Below are 21,369 nucleotides of genomic sequence, written 5' to 3'. Positions count from 1 at the left end.
CTCAGGAGGTTAAGCATCAGCCTTTGAAAGCTCAGGTGGATAGACTCCTGCTCCATTGGGCTTCCTGCTTGGTAGAAAGTCTGCTTATCCCATGCCATCTGCCCCTCCCCCACCCCTTTCTTTCTTTTTTCTTTCTTTTTTTTTTTTTTGGCTCCCCCACCCCTTTCACACATGTTCTCTCTCTTTTTCTCAAATAAATAAATAAAATATTAAAAAAAAAAAAAAGAGGGGAGTGACGGGTGGCTCAGTTAGCTAAGCATCTGCCTTCAGCTCAGGTCATGATCCTGGGATCCTGCTATTGAGTCCCGCATCAGGCTCCCTGCCCACTGCCTCTTCCCTCTGCTCATGCTCTTCATGCTCTCTCTATATATATATCTCTCGCTTTCTCAAATAAATAAATAAGTCTTTTTAAAAAATAAAAGAGGAAGGGCAGAAGATTTTAACATCAAGTCCAATTTATCAACTTTTTATTTTAGGGTTTTCTTTTTTTGTAAAAAAAAAGCTTTGAAAGCTTTTTCTAGTAAGGTTAAAAAATTCTTCTGTTTTCTTGCAAGAGTTTTAGCTTCTATAGTTAGGTCGATGATCCACCTCAACTGATTTTTTTTATACAGTATGAGATAAGGGTTGATATTAGTTTTCTTCTTATGTATATCCAATTTTTTGGCATCATTTTTTAAAAAAGACTATCCTTTTTTTTTTTAAGACTATCCTTTTTTAGCACTATTGTTGAAAATCAATTGACTGTGCCTCTGTTCCCAAACTTTATTCTATTGGTCTATGTCTTTATAATATCACATTGTTTTGATTACCATAGCTTTATAGTTGGTCTAATATCAGGTAGCTTAAGTCCTCTTCATTTGCATATTTTTGTATTTTCTCTTCTCTGATTTTGTGCAGTTTCACTATGATGGGATTCTTCTTTTTTTAATATTGACCTAGGAATAGAATTACTGGGACCTAGGCTATAGCCAAAATGAATTTGACTGTGTTCTGGCCGTTGCTCTCCAGAATGGCTGCACTAATTTAACATTCCCACTAGAGCCCTATATTCTTCCCTTTTTGGCTAACACTTAGCATTACCTGGCTTTCTAATTTTTGCCAGTCTAATGTAATAACCTGATATTTTCATGATGTTTTTAAAAGCAGCTTTATTGAGACAAAACTGACATGCAATAAACTGCACAGAGAATAATTTAACGAGTTCTAACATTTGTATACACCTGTGAAACCATCTTCAGAAGTCGATAATGAATGTATTCTTTATCGCCAAAAGCTTCCTTATACCCCTTTGAGTCTGAGCTTTTTTATCTGCAAAATGCAGCTCGGTTTTGAGGACATATGGTGTTAGCCTAGCTTGAGTTCTGGCACATAGAAGGTACTAGGGAAATAGAGCTAGTATAACTGCAACCACACAGTAGCATAGTTAAGTATATAGGCCCTGGAGCCAGACTGCTTGGGTTCAAACCCATCTCTGCTATTTGTTACTTGGACAAGTTATTCTATGAATCATCTTTTTCATCTGTAAAATGAGAATGATAATGTGGTACCTATCTCAAAGGATTGTTATGAGGATTAAAAGAGTTACTATGTGTGAAAAAAAATTTTTTCCCTATCACAGGATTTTAGCTAGCCTTTTTTTGAAATTCTGAAAATATTCATTAGTACCTTCTCTGACATGTACAGGTTTGGGACTCCAGCTTGATAACCTCTGAGCTAAATGTGGGCTCTCAGTGGCCTCTAGGAACTCTTACAAATCTGATCCTGTAAGGTCTAGGATATAAGTGGCAATGGTGATTCTAAGAACAAGGGGGAGTAAGAATTTACTCTTGTGAACTGAGAACAATCCAGTATTTTTTTTTTAATCTACCCACTTGGAAATAACAATATTGGTATCTGAGCAACTAGCTTCTTAGTATGTCACATCCAGGGCTGATGTGAGTAACTCATTGCTAGTGTTTTGTCCATCCTGAGTCTCTGTGGTTGAGCACTATAATGTACATACGGACAGAAGGACTAATGAATAGCCTTTTGGAGAATAATCTGTTGAATAAGTGGCAGCAGCGGCAATAGTAGTAGTACTAGTAGTACTAGTAATAGCAGCCAACATTTATTGAGTGCACACTTTGGGCACCATTCTAAGTGTTTTTCACTACCTATCCTATAAGGTAGGTATTCTTATCATCTTATTTCTCCACTTCAAAGATGAGAAAATTGAAAAAGGGATCAAGTCCCACGTCAGGCTCCTTCTATGGAGCCTGCTTCTCCCTCTGCCTGCTTCTCTCTCTCTCTCTCTCTCTCTCTGTGTGTGTGTGGTGTGTGTGTGTGTGTGTGTGTGTGTGCCTCTATGAGTAAATAAATAAAATCTTTTTTAAAAAATGAATTGTATGGGACCCCTGGGTGGTTCAGCGGTTGAGCATCTGCCTTTGGCTCAGAGCACAATCCCGGCGTCCTGGGATCGAGTCCCATAGCGGGCTCCCTGCATGGAGCCTGCTTCACCCTCTGCCTGTGTCTCTGCCTTTCTCTGTATGTCTCTCATGAATAAATAAATAAAATCTTAAAAAAAAATAAAGATAAGAAAATTGACACCCAGAGAGGTTAGGAGGCTTGCCAAAGATCATGTAGTCATTAGAGGGATTTTTGGTTAATCTAAGGAATCCTGCAGTAGGAGAAATAAAAGAGAGCCTATTTTGATGGAAGTCTTTTTGTCTCTTACTTCCTTTTGACACTCAATAGGACTCTACTAAAAGTTGCACAAATTGGCAAATGAGTCAACCAGACATGTAGATAAACACCAAAAATAAGAGTTCCCAGTAAATGATTTTACCTAGTCAGCCTCTTATGCAACCAACAGAAAAACACTGAGTTTAGAGTTAGAAGAGGCATCCATCCACTTGGTGGAGGGACGCCTGAATGGCTGAGAGGTTGAGAGTCTGCCTTTGGCTCAGATTGTGATCCATGGGTCCTAGGATTCAGTTCTGCATCAAGCTCCCCACAGGGAGCCTGCTTCTCCCTCTGCTATGTCTCTGCCTCTCTCACTATGTCTCTCATGAATAAATAAATAAAACCTAAAAAAAAAAAAAAAAAGACTTGGTGGAAAGGACACACCTTTAGAGTGAAAGTGACTAGGTTTAACTTCTGACTCTTCCAACTGCTGTGTGAATGTGTATAAATTACACAACCTCTCTAAGCCTGTTTGTTCTGGTATAAAAAGATTTTAAATGCATATATTTTATTTATAGAAAGTTTGTGAGGTATAAATAACCTAGCTTTTGTACAAGCATCCAAGAGTTTCTAGCATATAGTAGGAACTAAGAACATGCTTAGTTGGATGCCTGGGGAACCTCAGGAGGAGACCCTGAGACAAGGAGTACTGAGTAAGAGATTTATTAAAGAAGTGTTCTCAGAAGCCAGTAAGGGCATAGGGAAAGCAGGGCAGGAAAGTAGAAACCAAACAAAAATAAGATTTCAGGCAGCCCCACAGAGGGCAGCTTAATCCCTTAGGAAACTCAGGAGTGTAAATTCTACTGGAGACAAGTAAATTGGGCTTTCAAATTCTCACATCCAATTAGTCATTTGCTGGAAACTAGAGAAGAGGGAAGGATCAAAGCCATTCTGGTAGCCTGAGGACCATCCTCCTCAGAAGAGCCTCAGGTACTTGTTATTGGAAGCAAAAGCAAACGGCAACCAAGGGAGGGCAGCCACCAAGGGAGGACCGGTAAGAGATCTGAAAGGATCTGGAATGAGCAAGAATAATATCTGCTACAGGGTTTGGATTTTTTTCCTTACTTTTAGAAAAGCTGGGCTCAGCTGCTTGTTTTGCCACTTACCAGGATCAAATAGAACAATATAATCAAAGCCTTCTAAAGTTAAAATGTTAGGTGACATTGTTTTGTTTTGTTTTTTATATATAAAAACAAAACTATAAATCAGGCATAGTACTAAGTGTTGGGATATATACCTTAATATGAGATTTATAAACTCCTAAGGAACTTTTAATTTAGTGAAAGAGTGAGATAAATAAAAAAAATTACCTGACTCTATGATAAGTGGCATTATTAAAGCATGGTGGAGAAAGGGAGCCAGTGGTAGGAAGGAGAGTATGGCCAGTTCTATAAGAGGGGCATGGTTTCAGGGAAGGTTTCAAAAGGAGCTGATGCCTAAACTGAGTCTCCCAAGATAGGAGTGGATTTGTCAGCCAGCCAGCCAGAAAGGGCATTCCTGGAGAGTGAACAGCCCAAGCAAAATCAAAGAGGTATGAAATAGCCTGACAAATCAGGAGACTTGAAAGTTCAACACAGAGACCTTGGATGCCAGGACTAGCAGTTTGAAATTAATCCCGTAAAGCAGTGGGAACCATTGAAGGATTCTGAGCTGGGGAATTGTTCGATCAACTTTGCATTTTATTTTTTAGATTTTACTTTTTTTAAGATTTATTTATTTTATTATTTATTTATGATAGACAGAGAGAGAGGCAGAGACACAGGAGGCGGGAGAAGCAGACTCCATGTCGGGAGCCTGATGTGGGACTCGATCCTGGGACTCCAGGATCGCGCCCTGGGCCAAAGGCAGGCACTAAACCGCTGAGCCACCCAGGGATCCCCAAGATTTTATTTTTTAATGTTAATCTCCACCCCTAAAGTGAGGTTCAAGCTCATGACCCCCAAGATCAAGAGTCGCATGCTCTACTGATGAGCCTGCCAGGTGCCCAAACCTTGCATTTCAGAATTATCACTCTGGCAGGCACTAGTGTAAGCAACTATAGAGGAAGAGAGAACAAACAGGGAGATCAGACAGGAGACAATACAGGCCAAATTAGGAGCTCAAAGGAGGCATCCGTTGGACTTGGATTACTGAATGGAGAGTGGTGTCTTTTACCAAGATTATAAACTATTACTTTGCCAAGAGAGAGGGGAAATAAAAGTTTTTATATTTTCCCTATTGATTTCAGATCAACAGGGAAACCAGACTAATGGAGAAGATTGGGGAAAACCTGTGGACAAAATTAATTATTAATAATAAATCATATGGAATATCATACTCCTTAAAGTACTTTCACATCCATTATTGGATTGATCCTTGAACAAGCCTGAGAGGAGAGGGAAGCAATTGACAGATGAAAGGCCTGAGCCCTAGAGAGCTGAAGTGGATTGCCAATGGTCATGGCAGGACTTGAAGGGTTTTCTAATGTTTTTTATTAAAATGTGGAATTAGAACCTTGGCATCTTTTAGGAGAAACAAGTTTTTTCTCCATTACACAATTTCCTCCATTATACATTATACTTGTGAAAGACCATTTGGAAAAGTCTAAAAAGTAGGAAAAAAATGTTTAGTCCCTTATAGCCTCACAAAGAACTACTGCTAATATGTTGGTGTGGCTTCCCTCACCCCCAAAAAATATTTTCTATGCTAAGATTTTAATCCACTCTTTCAGTTTTTTCTTTCTTCATGTTGCATTATAATATAAACACTTCAGGGGATCCCTGGGTTGCTCAGTGGTTTGGTGCCTGCCTTTGGCCCAGGGCGCACCATTAGGCTCCCGGCATGGAGCCTGCTTCTCCCTCTTCCTGTGTCTCTGCCTCTCTCTCTTTCTCTGTGTATATCATAAATAATAAATAAATAAATAAATATCTTAAAAAATAATAATATAAACACTTCATCATGTAGTCACAATTTTATTTTTTTATTTTTATTTTTTTAATTTTTATTTATTTATGATAGTCACAGAGAGAAAGAGAGAGGCAGAGACATAGGCAGAGGGAGAAGCAGGCTCCATGCACTGGGAGCCCGATGTGGGATTCGATCCCAGGTCTCCAGGATCGCGCCCTGGGCCAAAGGCAGGCGCCAAACCGCTGCGCCACCCAGGGATCCCCATGTAGTCACAATTTTAAAAATACAATTATTTTTCATAGCTTCAGAATATTCCACCAAGTGAGTGGTTTTGATCATTTACTAATTGGTAGGTATTTGAGTTGCATATTTTTTCAACATAAAATAATCATTGTGATGAACAACTTCACACACACATGGCTTCTTCTGAATTTTGAATTTATCCGTTAGAAGAGGTTTCCATAGTGGAATGATTAAGTCAGGGTAAAGAACATTCTACTACTCTTAATACAATATTGCCAATTGTTTTTCAAAAGGATTATACCTGCATTTCTGGGTATAATTTTCAGCATTCTTGCTATGAATCCCATTTTCTCTATCTCACAATAATAGTGATACTCTTAAAAGAAGGAAGATTTTAGCTATGCCTTCATTAACAGAGGGACATTTTACCTCATCCGTCCCATTTGTCTGCTGTTATTTCTCTTTTGAACAGCAGATGGCAGGATAATCCCACAACAGGTGGTCATGACTTAATTTAATTGCACTGAGGAAAATTGCTTCTTTTCCCACATGTATTTCTTTCCTGAGATAAACAGCATGTAGGGCATCTGCCTCCTTATTGAAAGTAAGATATGTAAGAAGGTGGCTTTTCAGCAAGGAATATCAAGGTAGCCAATATAAATCCTGAGCCTTAGGTTATTACACTCTGTGCAAAACCAAATTTCTCAGAAAGAAGCAAATGGAGGTTGAAATTACACATATTCTAGGTTTCCCCAGTTAATAATCATAAAAAAGTTTATAGCCAGAAAGTCACAGAGGCCCTTCTGTTGTAATTGTTAGAGTTTAGAGTCAGTGGGAACACCCTTCTCACCCAGGGGATTTTAAAAGCCAATCCCACCCCCTCCCCACAATTCTCTCCCCTAGCACTCATTTCCCATCCCTTCACAAAATTGCCAGGGTAATTGACTCTTAGATGAGATGAGTTTGACTTTCTACCCTGATTTTGTAACAGAAGTTCTTTTGGTGAGGTTCTTTGTTTGAAAATGCACAATAAAAATGGCTTTAGAATGACTTCAGAGGGCTCTCTTTTTCTGGTGCCAACAACAGATTCCAAAGCAGCTATTATTCGAGGTGGGTGATAGGATCCCTTGAGACTGTTTAAGTATCGGTTTTCAAAGTGCTTAGGAACCTGAAATGTCCTGTATGGTATATTTGCAGGTGCATAATTGGCCAAGTGCTCCAGGGGTTATAAAGACTGCCTTCCTGTAGTTGGAATAGACACATTTAGCCTCTTACTGAAATTGAAGGCTGCAATGTCGATAACAAATCTGATTCTAACTCTCCCGTGTCACTGCAGCCCAAAGGTGCCTTTGTCTCCTAGGAGAAAGAGGTTGGAGGTAAGTGAATGGCCCTTAACCAGAGCCATGTACAAAACACTGCTAAGGAAAACTTTTGTCCTGAGAGTGTAGGTTTAGGCTGTTGTGTGTGAAGCAAATTTGCTTTGTTCACAGCCAACCTGCATGAATGCAAGTATTGCGAGATGGCTGGAGCTGTGGAGCAGCAAACTGCTTTAAAAGCAGGCTTTCAGTGGGAAACTTTAAACATACAATGGCTTTATTTTTGTTAGACATAATTCTCCAACCTGGCTTTTTTATTGCACTAACCAAAATAAATCTGGATAAACTTAAAAGGCTGCCTTGATGTCAGAAGAAAATGGATATTGTCTCTCCCAAATGTGTTTGAATGGTAGTACATAATCCTAGCTACATCCAGATAAGAATACACCTCTTCCCATAGAAAGCTTTCCTGGAACAGAATATCACCAAGAGTATTCACTTTGCAGCTTGATGGTTCCAGCCTGTCTTACTAAAACTTCTAAAGAAATAGTTTGCCCACTCTTTCACTCTTATATTTCTAGTTAATACTTATGTGTACTTAGTGGTGTTCTGAACTTCTTTTATTTTTCAAGGCCCCTGGCATTTGATGATACCTGTGCAGCAGGAGCTTTCATCATAACAAATACAGGGTAGTATTAAGTGGAAAGGGGGCCAGGAGAGAGGAAAAATCACCCATGCATTTCCTTAAGTCGCTTGAGTTAGGAAACCAGTAGTCTCCTTTTTAAGATTAAATGTATCTTTAAATATTAGGGTCTTTGGTTATGAAGACATGGAACTGTGAAACTGCTTCCCTCAGACAAACCTGAGGTGGAGGATGTAGGTGTCACATAGAAATCAAAGAGGTGCCTCTCAACGGGGAAGATTTAATCAGCTCTCCTTCCCAGGATCGGCTGCCAGGTTTGAACATTTACTTGTCTGTGTTCCAGGCAGGAGACACTGCTAATTATGGGAGCAATTCCCATGGATACAGAGAAGAATTGTCTAAGCTGGGGAGTCAAAGCTCTGATCAAGAGGGTGCTGAGAGGAAAAATGTCCCCAACATTCTCAGAGGAAATTCCAGAGTTGTCAAGGAACATGCCTTCTCCACAGGAATGCCCCCCATATCTGGTATTTGAAGATCTGGAAACACGCTTTCCTTCACCTTCCTAACTCATGCACTAAGAATCCCTTTATTTGAGAAATGGAATTTAGAAAGTATTTTCTTTTATTCAAACATTACCTGATAAGGTTATCTTAAAACACACACACACACACACACACACACACACACACACCAGGCATTACCAAGAGTGATTCTCACAAATGACAGTACCTGAAAAGTGGCAGACTTGGCCATTAGAGCAGCCAAAATGGCACAAGCATCTGAAACCTGTTGCTTTATCCTTGGCAGAGATACCACTGGATCCATTCCACTGTATGTAAAGTAAGCTGTGGCAAAACTTACCTTTATCATGGTACAAAATCTAGACTCACAAGTGAGCTTCTCCAACATCAGTTTGAATTTATATTCTGTCCCTCTTCTTTCTCCATTATGCAGAGCACCTGCTCCCTGTCCCTCCCCCACTCCTCCAGCTGTCTGTCTGTCTCATTTGTGTCAATTAAGAATTCAATACTGCTTGATTTAATTGAATGACTTTCTCTGTATAGAATCCCAACCACAGATAGAGCATCAACCATCACTCCCATTGCCCAGAATAAAAACTCTAAAAATCTAAAGGCATGCAAGGGCTTTGCCAGTAAACTGAAGAAGGTAAGGAAGGCAAGACTGGATTCCCTGGCAATACCAGTTATGTAATTGGTGGCCTACCAAAAGGCAGCATTGCATAAACCAAGATCATTTGGGTCCACTCAATTTACTTAAGGGTTTCAGAAGTGGTTCTTAAGGCTTAGAAACCAAAGAACCAACTGAAAGAAATAAACTTCCACACTTTAGTTTACAAAGTGTTTTCCCATCCTCAGAAGATTGACTTTGAGTTCTGTTGGTGTTGTTGTTTTTTAAAAAGATTTTATTTATTTATTTGAGAGAGAGAGCAAGAGAGCACGACTGAGATAACACAACCAGGGAGGAAAGGGAGAAGCAGGCTCCCCACTAAGCAGAGAGCCTGTGGGATCATGACCTGAGCCAAAGGCAGACGCTTAACTGACTGAGCCACCCAGGCACCCCAGAAGATCGACTCTGATTTTCTGTTCATTCATTTATTGGACAAATAGGCTTTGTTCTTTAGTCCCCTGCCACTATTCGTTGAGTATCTACCATGTACCTAAGAGTGTTCTAAGAAGAGAAAATAAAGTTCCTGTCCTCATGGGACTGATTCTAAAGGGCGTGGGTTGGGGATGGAGCAAACAATAAACAAGTAAACAGGTAGTGTACTAAACCGTAATAAGGATTATGAAAAAAAAAGGATTATGAAGAACCAGTGAGGAGAGTTAAGGGAGATGGGGATTATGGTTTAAGCAGAGTTTTTTAGTTTAGAAAGGATGTCAGAGAGGACTCTCTGAGCTGAGACATAAAAAAAAAGGGAGGGAGGGGATCCCTGGGTGGCGCAGCGGTTTGGCGCCTGCCTTTGGCCCAGGGCGTGATCCTGGAGACCCGGGATCGAATCCCACATCGGGCTCCCGGTGCATGGAGCCTGCTTCTCCCTCTGCCTGTGTCTCTGTCTCTGTCTCTCTCTCTGTGTGACTATCATAAATAAATAAAAATTAAAAAAAAAAAGGGAGGGAGGAAGTTATACAAATATGACAAGGAAGAGAATCCCAGATGGAGAACACAGCAAATGCAAGGGCCCTGAGACAGGAGTTTCCTTGTGAAGGAGACCAGTGTAGCTGAATAGAGTGAGATGTAGAAGATAGGTCAAGGAAGTGGGAGAGCAGGCGGCAGACTTTGTAAGGACTTGTAAGTCATAAGTCATTGTAGGTTTTTATTCTGAGATGGAAAGCTACTAGAAGAATGACGTATTTTATGATATAATTTATGTTTTAAAAGCTTTATTCTGGCTGCTGTGTAGAAAACAGGAGATAAGAGTGCAAGAGCAGAAGCAAGAACAGTTAGGAGGCAATTTTGGAATGTCGGCAAGAAACAATGGTGGCTTAGGTCAGGATGGCAGCACTGCAGATGCTAACAAGTGGTTAGATTTCGGAGGCAAAGGTGCCAGGAATTGCTAGGGAAATGACAGGTATAAAGAAACAGAAAGGAGTCAAGTATATTGTGGATGTTGGGGCCTGAGCATCTATTAGAAAATCTAATGGAGGGATCCCTGGGTGGCTCAGCGGTTTAGCGCCTGCCTCAGCCCAGGGTGTGATCCTGGAATCCCGAGATCCAGTCCCACATCAGGCTCCCTGCATGGAGCCTGCTTCTCCCTCTGCCTATGTCTCTGCCTCTATCTCTGTCCCTCATGAATAAATAAATAAAATCTTAAAAAAAAAAATCTAATGGAATAAGCAGAGGCCTTGAATCAGGTGAAACTAAATCTCAAATCCATGGCTTCTGGGTTTTGTAATCTTGGGCAAGTCATTGAACCTCTCTGAGCATCTGTTGCTTTATCAGTAAGAAAGTGATAATGATGATAGTAATATGTCTCTTACAGGTCTCTGGTGAGAACTGAATGGCATGTGAAAATTTTTCTTTTTTTTTTAAAGATTCTATTTATTTATTCATGAGAGACACAGAGAGAGGCAGAGACACAGGCAGAGACACAGGCAGACACTCCCTGCAGGGAGCCTGATGTGGGACTGGATCCCAGGACCCCTGGATCACTACCTGAGCCAAAGGCAGATGCTCAACCGCTAAGCCCCCCATGCCTCTCGAAAATTCTTTTTTTTTTTTCGAAAATTCTTAAAATAACTCCTGATATGGCATTACTCAATATATGTCATTTGAATACTGTAAGCAAATAATATGCCTTTTAAAATACTATGGATCAGATGTCTTCTCAATTCTCCTCAATTCTGTCTTTATTAAATTTATAACCTCTAATGGCTTCCCATTGTATTTTGGCTTTTTGGTTTTTTGTTTGTTTGTTTGTTTGTTTGTTTGTTTGTTTGTTTTTCCCATTGTATTTTGAATAAAATCCAAACTCTTCCAAATCCCAGAAGACGCTACATGGTTTATTTTCTGGGATGGGTCAATAAAATTTTAAAAAACAAATTAAAAAAAAAAAAAAAGACTGCATGGTCTAGCCTCACCTCCATGTCCAACCCACCAACCACACAACCACATTGACCTTCTGTCTGGCTGCTAATAGAACTTGACAACTTTCCAGTTTCAGAACTATCACATACTCTCTTCTCTCTGCTTGGAATGGCCCAGTAGTTGGTGTCTCCTCAGCCTGCAAGAAACTACTTCCTCAGAGTGGTCTTTCCTGACCATCAATTTATTATTCATTCATTCATTCATTCATTCATTCATTCATTCATAAGAGACAGTGAAAGAAAGAGACAGAAACACAGGCAGAGGGAGAAACAGGCTCTATGCAGGAGCCCTACGGGAACCGATCCCAGACCCCAGGATCACACCCTGAGTCAAAGGCAGACACTCCATGGCTGAGCCACCCAGGCATCCCTACTGACCATAAATTTAAAAATAGGTTCCACCATTATTCTTTCTTTTCATTCAGGGTTTGTTCTTTTTATTCAGAAAAGTAAATCACAATTTATAATTCTGTTTTTCTGTTTATCACCTGTCTCTTCCACTAGACTGTAAATTCTAAAAAGGCAGGGACTACCAAGTGTATGGGCAATGCCTGGCACAATGCTTGGCTCATAGTAGCCTCTTAATAGGTATTTGTTAAAAGACTGAGTGACATAAAAGGCTCTTATTAGTATTCTGCTGCCATTCTTTTTCTTTTTTAAAAATCTCACTTTCTTCGCATTTTGCACAATTCTATATTGCATTTTACTGCTGAGTGGAAACACTTCTCCCTGTTGAATAGGAAAAATCCCTTGACTCTTCTTCTCTGTACACTATGCTGTACTTCATGTCTATGTATAGTACTAACACTGATTTGTTCTATTTTTTATGCTCACTTCTCAAGGCTGTACTTGCCTTCTTCATAGGCAGATGACAAGAATATATCTAAGCTCAGATAATCTTAAAACCCTCATTCTTATCCATCCAAAGTATTTGTAGACAAAGGGAGTGGGGAGGGCATTCCAAGAAAGGGAAGGTGTCACCAAACGCATGCAGCATGTATGCGGGATCATTAGGAAACACACAGAGTTTTTGGTGGTTAGAGTAGGAGTGTCAAAGATCTGGTTGGCTAGAGAAGGACTAACAAGTTGGAAATATTCTTTCTTCTATTTTCTGAAAGATTATGTGTAAGATTTATGTTACTTCTTCCTTAAATGTTTGCTGGAATTTGCCAGTGAAACCATCTGGGCCTAGAGCTTTCTTTAGGGCTGATTATTAACGACAAAATCAAATTCTGTAATAGATATAGGGCAATTCACATTTTTCCTTTCATCTTGTGTCAGTTTTAATAAGTAGTATTAGATAAGGTCTTGAATGCTGAACTGAATCTTTTCTTGAAATTAACTACATTTTGGAATCATAAAGTGTTCTTATGCAAAAGGGTGACAATACTTCAGAAAGATTAATCTGGAGAATGAACAATAAAGGTTTAAGAAACAAGTCAGAGAAAGGGGAGAAACAGAGCTGGGAAAATCAGATAGCAGACTTTTACAGAAATGTGAGGAATATGTGAGTAGGGCCCTGACCATAGTGGTTTTGGAAATGGGAGGAAAGAAGCAAATTCCAGAAATATAACCACTTCTTTATCTATATCTCTTTTTGCCTGAACTAGGGTATTGATAAATTTTAGTGCTTAATGGAACATTATGCTGTTTCTCAGCATCTACTCTAACCAAGGTGGAAAGCATTCCTTGTACCAGAGCCCAGTGGTAGAAAGGTATAATATTTCTTCTGTGATTTAGACTTCCAGCCTTTAAAACTGAGGCCTTAGGAACTGGTGCCAGCTGTCTGTCCTTTTGGTTTTAAGTTTAACTTCACAACTAGCTTTTCCAATATACTGTTGATATTTTTCTTTTTTATGTGACAGATGTGGTTTCACAGGGCATCTAGAGGTTGCTTAAATTCTGTAAGTAAATACTGTGGTGTAGCTGTTTTCCTAAATTGGGAACTAAAATGGCAGCTATGATAGAGGGAAGAAACATGGGATTTAGAGTCAAAAGGCCTGAGTTTTAACACTGGCTCAACCAGTTATTAGCTGTGTGACCTAAGGCAAGGAACTTAATCTCTCTGAGCTTTAGCATTTTCTTGTATAAACTGAACATAATATCAGTCTTGCACATTGCACAATTTATTCTGAGAACCAAATGAAAGAGACTATTTTTCATTTTTTAAAATAAATAACCCATTTAAAATCCAATGTCTAATTATTTCTGTGAATAATGTTTTAGCTAAACTAAATTACCATAAATGAAAATCTTTTGGCTGAAAATTTCAAGAAGTTTTATTTGTTTGTTCTTTGGGGGTAAATCTCTATACCTCTGAGTGACAACAGTAGTACTATTTGGCTTTCAGAGAAAAAAGCAAAATTTACTTTTTGACATGAAAATTTCAACTAAACCTTAGAAGACTTTACTACTTTAAGGGCTGAGTAACCTTCAAAGGGGAAATTATTGTGCATTTATTTTTTTTTAAAGATTTTATTTATTCATGAAAGACACACAGAAAGAGAAAGGCAGAAACAGGCAGAGGGAGAAGCAGGCTCCCTGCAGGGAGCCTGATGTGGGACTGGATCCCAGGATCCCTGGATCACTATCTGAACCAAAGGCAGATGCTCAACCGCTGAGCCACCCAGGTGTCCCAATTATTGTGCATTTAGCAAAGACGCTTGAGTTAGGTTAGAATTTGTAAGTCCTAACTCTTAACCTACTCTTAACTTATGTTCTGAGAGGTAATAAACCAGTTATGGGGAATTCTCTTTTGTCAGGTATCTATATGGCTTGCTTGCTTACTCACCTATTTCAGGTCTTTACTCCAATGATACCCTCTCAGTGAGAGCTTCCCTGCTCACTCAGTTTAAAATTTAACCCCCCACCCCCCACCAACACTTCTCATTTCCATTCTATGCTTGTTTTTTCTCCGCAGCATTTATCATTTAACATATTATGTAATTATTTATTTTGTTTATATTCTGCCCTTTCCTGACCCCGTTCCCCACTATAATGTAGCCTCCATGAAGTTGATCTATTCATTGCTATCTCTCTAGAATATAGGACAGTACTTGGGATACAAGGAATTGATAAATATTTGTTGAATTAATTAAAAAAAAACACTTCATGGGTTCCCTCTTTGAATTTAGTATTATAAGAATATGGAAAATCCAGAGTATGGCATTTTAACAAAGCAGTGATGGACTCTGTGAGACAGATGCTTCTAACACTAGCCACAGCAGACCAACATGTCCACATTTAAGCAGAAAGGGTCTCATTCGCTCAGCTCTGAAAACAATGATTGGAAACTTTTATGGTCACTGTTTATTGATAATGGTAGAGTACAGGAGGTAGCAGAGGGGTGTTCTGGGAGTCATCTTCTGAGAAAGTGTTCTCCCAAATCTTGGGCTCTGGCACTCTGCCTATCAAATAAGGTTGGGAGTCATTAATATAATCCTCTCGTCTTACTTCCAGAGGATTCCCTTTGAAACACAAGTACCCCAAGAGGGGATCACAGCTTAATCCTTCATCATTTAACACTTGAGTCGGATTTAGGATATGGGGTGAAGACTGGGCAAGAACATTTTACTAATTTTGCAGTTGTCTCTGGGGCAGAATCTGACCAGCTTTTTTCACACGCTAAAGTCCTCTTGCCCCTAAATATATCACTCCACAAATACTACAGATTGCAACTAATGCAAAAGGATGGGAAATGAGTCTATATTTCTAACCAGGTACAACTGCATCCATTCTATCAACCTGATCTCTGCAATTGTAATTACAAAAAGATCATAAGGTGAAAGGAGATATGGATGTCAAACATACCAGACTGATGCCATAGAAGGTAAGCCAGGTCATCTGCCTTCCAATTCATGCCCTGAGCTGTAAATTTGGCAGTATGAATGTCCATTGATTAGGTCACTATGTGATATAAATATGTACATATTTCCATACTCAAGCGAGTGACTTTTTTACTGTGTATTTTGAGCAATGATTCTCCAACTCCTATCAAGGGACTGACTACACCTGGAGCACCTGCAAAAATACAGATTTTTGGGTCCCAGTTTAGACCTAACAAAATGGAATCTCAGGGAGGATACAAGCTTATAATTTGTGGCTGTTTTTTTTTTTTTTCAAAGATTTTATTTACTTATTCATGAGAGACACAGAGAGAGGCAGAGACACAGGCAGAGGGAGATGCAGGCTCCATGCAGGGAGCTGGACATGGGACTTGATCCCGGGTCTCCAGGATCAGGCCCTGGGCTGAAGGCGGCACTAAACCACTGAGCCACCCAGGCTGCCCCTAATTTGTGTTTTAAAACAAACATCTGATGATTATCATGAATAACCAGGTTAGAGAACCCCTATGAGGGATACCAAGGATATGATATGGACCCTGACTTTAGGAACTTTGTCGTTTACTTGGAAAGTTAGAAATAAGAAATACGTGAGTATGGGTTCATCACAGTGATCAACATGTGGTACATTACATAAATGTTATCAATATGAAGATCAGAAGGGGAGACATCAGTGGTGGTGAAGATTGAGTGGAGGAAATAAGATCTTGAGTTTTGGATATGATTTGAATAAAGGAAATAGGAGCATGTGGGGGAAATCAGTAGGGAAATGAATAAAGGTTCAGAGGCAGCAACACAGCAGCATGTTCTTAGAACCAGGAGTCTGACCAAATTAGAATACATAGTTGAATGAAGAGTTAGAAATAGGGATTGATGGGTAGGGTTGGGTCAGATTATAGAAAGTCTTGAAAGAGTTTAACCTGACTGAGGTGGGAAAATAAGAAGTAAAATTAAACCACCCATTGAACAAAAATCCATTCTAAGTGGCAGAAAGGGTATGGATTCTGGCGCACACTTGATGGCTAAGACTAGCCCCTCCTCTTAATTCTGAGACTGTCCAGAAAGGGAAAACTGCCAGAGGGACCCGTGTGTATTTTCTTACTAAACTCTCTTCTACAATTTTTTTCAATCTCTGATACAAATTGCCTTTGCCTCTTCCTTTTAAAATCAACAGGAAAGTTCCCAGGGAACCTGAAAGCTGCTTCACAATTTAGGGCAATGCTTACTTCTAATGGTAGAAACCCTTTTGGGTCTGTGTGTACCCCTAAGGTAGTTTTCTAAATCCTGAAAACATATTGGGCTGGAAATTCCCCATAACTGAGAAATAGTTTACTTACACTGATTATGAATATATTGCTCCCAATTCTTCTTGTAAAAGGTCTTGTGAACTGTGATCCTATAGAAAACCATCTTGAGGAAAGAAGGGCATCCAGGGGATATGGTGTGTACCTATGAAGGTAAGATTTCTCCCCTTCTGTTTCTTTGCTCACTACTGTACAAGAAGTTTCAGAAGCCAATGCTCGAGCCAGAAAGCCAAGCTCCTGAGTGATTGAGGATTTTCTGGTTTCAGATTAAACAGAAAACTAAATTAGCAAATTAATTGTTGGATGTGTTTTCCTGGGCCCTTCATCAGCTGCTGCAGGACCGGTAGCCAATCAAAGAAGACTTTTAGGGGCCCTGGAGAGGGGGCAGGGTTCAGAATCAGGTTCTGCTAGCTACCAAGTGTCAGACATGTTAATTTTAAATTACTTTTGTACAGCTTGGTGTCAAAATGATTAAAGCATGAAGAGAAAAACAGAACCAAAGGAGAGAGGGAAATTATTTACCTTGCATTTGGAACAAGGACACTTGAAATTCTATTTCATCTGGCCTTCTATAAATTATTTTAAGTTCTAAGCATCACCTTTAGTGACCACCTGAGAGGATTGTGTGGTGGTCATGGCTCTCAATTCTCTTTGTATAATATTGCTATCTCTATACAGCAGAATTTATATCACAAACACTAATATGGCCACAATTTCTTCCCCCTCTTCTCCAGTAAAACTTTATTCAATAATGTCTTAGTTATTATGTGTCAGACACTGTCCTAACTATGTGTGTGTGTGTGTGTGTGTGTGTGTATACACATTTTTTTTTTTAAGATTTATTTATTTGAGAGAAAAAGGAGGAGGAGGAGAAGGAGCAGAGGGGGACAAGCAGATTCCATGCTGAGAATGGAGCCCCGACACAGGGCTCTATCCCAGGACTCTGGGATCATAACCTGAGCCAAAATCAGGAGTTGCTTACTTAACTGACTGAGCCACTCAGGTGCCCCCTTAAGTATATTTTATGTATAACATATCCTATAATTCTCACAAAAGTGCTATGAGGGGGATCCTATAATCCCTCACAAAAAATGCTAAAATCCTCACAGTGATGCTATGTATGCTATTATTTCCATTCCACAGATGAGAAAACTGAGGCCTAGAGAGGTAAAGTCATTTGTCCTAGTCACTTATCTAGTAGAGGCAGAGCCTGGATTCTAGTCCCAGCTTTGTCCTACTCCATCGCTGTATTGCTTCCTCTCCATTTTCCCTTTTGGGTTGGAGGAACCAAAAACTTAAGAAAGTCTGATTGCTAAGACAACTTCATTGGTCCTTTTAGCAGTTACACACATTTTCTTTTTGTTGAAGATGTTGCTGAGGTCAGCCTTATTCTCTGTGAAATAGCAAAGTCTTTATAGAACTCGTTTCCAGCAGGTAACCAGATCACTGGCTGGCTTGTCTTTGTCTTTGTACATATCTTTTCCAGTTGGTTTCATGGATTCCATGACATCCCTTGCTCAAGATGAGCCATTTCTGTATCTTGTATATGAAATGTAAGGCTGACTCAGCTACTATTGCTTTTCAACAGTTAACACAAAAGCGTGCTGCTTGAGTTCTTTTGGTCTGCCAGATTTTATTTTCTCCACCCTTCCTACAGTCACCCCACATTATCTTATCATGTTGTTTGCCTCTGGAATTGCAGTGTAGTGCTACAATTCAACTTTTAAGATCCTGATGGTGTAAAAATCACAATATTGCTCCCTGGATGCAACTAAATAAGTTTTAGTTGCATCAGGATATCCTAAAGTTGCTAAGTGCTACCCAAGCCACCATTCAGGATAATATTGATAATGCCAAAAAGGTGATCTATAAACACAAGCCTTAAATAATTGCCCACTGATAAATTTAGAAATACTAAATCTTAGAACTTCAGGGATGCTATTATCAGCTGACTTTTAGTGAGTACTATCACTTATCACTATGTGCTAAGTGCTTGTCAACAAACTAATGAGGTGAGTTGTATTGTTTTTCCTCTTTTTTACAGTGTCTAAGTGAACGGCAAAGCAAGGATGATAGGCACCTTGAATATTATATAGTCCAGGTACTGGACTATATAATGTGCATTTTCTATGCTTCTGGTGAGGGAAGTGGGGCCTGTTACATTCTAAGACAGTCTATTTCATATTTACATGACTTCTTCCATATTCTGAGCTAAAGCTCCTGATCATCAGTTCTAGTCTTGGGACCTTCCAAGAAAAGCTTAATTCCTTTTTCATACAGTAGCCCTTTGATTATTTCAAGATGGTTCTATTATCACTCATGAATTCTTCAGCTTTCTCTTTTTTAAATAAATATTTTATTTATTTATGAGAGGCACAGAGAAAGAAGCAGAGACATAGGCAGAGACATAGGCAGAGGGATAAGCAGGCTCCCTAGAGGGAGGCTGATGTGGGACTCCATCCGGATCCCCGGGACGCCTGAATCAGGACCTGAGCAGAAGGCAGACACTCCATGACTAAGCCACTCAGGCGCCCCTTCAACTCTTTCTCATAAGCCAGGGTTTCAAGTCTCCTCACCATCTTGGTTGGCTTTATTATATCCCTCTAAAAGTGAACATATTACTCAGATGTGGTCTAAAGGAATAAAGTGGAGCTTTCCCCCCCATCCCTCATTCCAGATGCTATATTTCTACTAATCCACCCTAAAATTCTATTTATCTGAACTCCACGTGGGGGAAAACCCAACCCGACTCCCTCCTGCCTTCCCTTGCCATGTGCTTGGTTTTGATGTTTATGTTCCTTTTCTCATTCTGTCATGATACATGCACATACTTTTCTTCTGCATGACCTTGATCCTTATTCTTTGCAGTATAGTACTGATCTCTGTGTGTGCATATAGGTTACATTTATTTTCTCTTGGTTTCTACCACCTCATCTCTTCCCACTTCCTGGCTCCTACCTAGAGTAAAATCAGAGAATCCAAATTGCTTTCTAATCATCCTGTTTCTTTATAATGTGAGGTAGGCATGTTCTGAATCCGGTGCATTTGGACGTGTCTATCCTGGTTAGCATTTACAATACATATGCTAACAGTCTTAGGCTGGCTTCCAAGAGAGTAGTTTGATTTGGGAATGCTTTTTCTAAGCAGATAGCAACGAATTTTATTGTACTGGAGTTCCAGAGGAAAAAATGTGGTCCAGGACTTGGTCATATAGGGGACATCCTGAATGCAAAAGGCGGTGAACAAATGGTGGCTCTTCACTCTATGGACAATTAAACTGATAACTAGGCTCAGATAATGAGAAGAATAATGGAAGCAGCCTGGGCTCAAATCTTGACTGCAGATTCCAACCTGGGTAATCATGGGCCAGTTACTTAACTTCTCTGTGTCTCAACTTCCTCATCTGTAAAATGCTGGCAACAATTGTACCCTCTTCTTAGGCCTGTTGTGAGATGTTAATTCATATAAAGAGCTTAGAACAGTGTCTGGCTCACAACATTGTGAAGGACAGATATTCCTGGGTGTTGGATAACACCAAAACAGAAAGGAGATTATTTCTCGCAGGCATTTAAGTTTTCTGCCCGCATCTTTCCAAGCTTTAATTCATTGAGCTTTAGTATAGAGGTTTTGGCTTTATAAGGAAGCAGACTTTCAGAAGGAGGCTCAAGAGTCATTTGTGAATGAATGCCCCTCAATCTGGGGCTGGTGAGAAGCAGAGTAGAATTGTTATTTAAGAGGGAGAAAGGCTAGAAGAATTAAAATCTATCAGGGATGAGATCTAGCGTTATCTTTCTTTTCTTCCTATTGAAACAACAACAACAACAACAACAACAACAAAACTTTCAGACAAAAATGAGTAAATATGAGTCCTCCTAGTGAGGGCTGTGTAGCTACAGATCTTACCAAAACAATTAAGTGGTCTAAAATGACCAATCTTAAAAATAAATAAATAAAATGACCAATCTTTTGTGCTTTAAAAATCTCTGGATTAAAAAAATGAAAACATGACTTCCTTCTCCCCCTCCCCCCCAACCACTCCTCTTCTTTAGTCTTGGTCATATAGGAGTTTAGTACAGGAGTCTACAAAATGCCAAAGGTTCCACAGAAACTTAAGTTTGCTAATGTTGTGTGATCTACAAAGTAGATTCTACACTAACAGAAGAAATTAGTATAGGTTGTGTCAAATCGTGTTAAAACACATTAAATAAATGCAAAGAGCCCAGAACAAAGAAAGTGATTAAGCTGGTTTAACTGCATTCAACCCACTATGCTAAATCCCTGTAGGGGGCTTGAGTTAAACAACAAATTTGGTTTCTTGGCCTAAATCCTTTTCTTCAAAGAATACATTTTTCTTGTAATTCCGATAAATTTGTTTTCATCTTCTTCATTTCTTAGTCCCTAGGGAAGCCGGGGTGAAAATAACCTATCTGACTGGGTTACATTTTAGGAAGAGATGGGCTATGAAGAATGGAATAGACAGGGATCAGTTTATACAACTAAAGAGGCATTGGATGAACCGAGGAATGGGAGGTGTATGATTGTTCAGCCCCAGAAAAAGACCAGCTAGTGACACCCGGGATGAGGATTTTATCCGGCAGTGAATCGAAGACAGAGAGATAATAAGGTGTAATTATAGCAGTGCTGTTAGTGCCTGTTTATGGGGTCTGGCAGCAATTTGGTTGAACACCCCTCATTTTGAGAAATTTGTAATTTGGCAGTAAGAATTCTTGCCTTAAAATTTGGCACAAACCCTCACAGTTTAATATTGCAAAATCTGGGAAATGTTGAAATGTGGCTGCTATTCTAATT

The sequence above is a fragment of the Canis lupus genome, chromosome 2, assembly GCF_003254725.2.
Source record: "Canis lupus dingo isolate Sandy chromosome 2, ASM325472v2, whole genome shotgun sequence".
NCBI lineage: Eukaryota > Metazoa > Chordata > Mammalia > Carnivora > Canidae > Canis > Canis lupus.
This window is presented reverse-complemented; position numbering follows the sequence as displayed.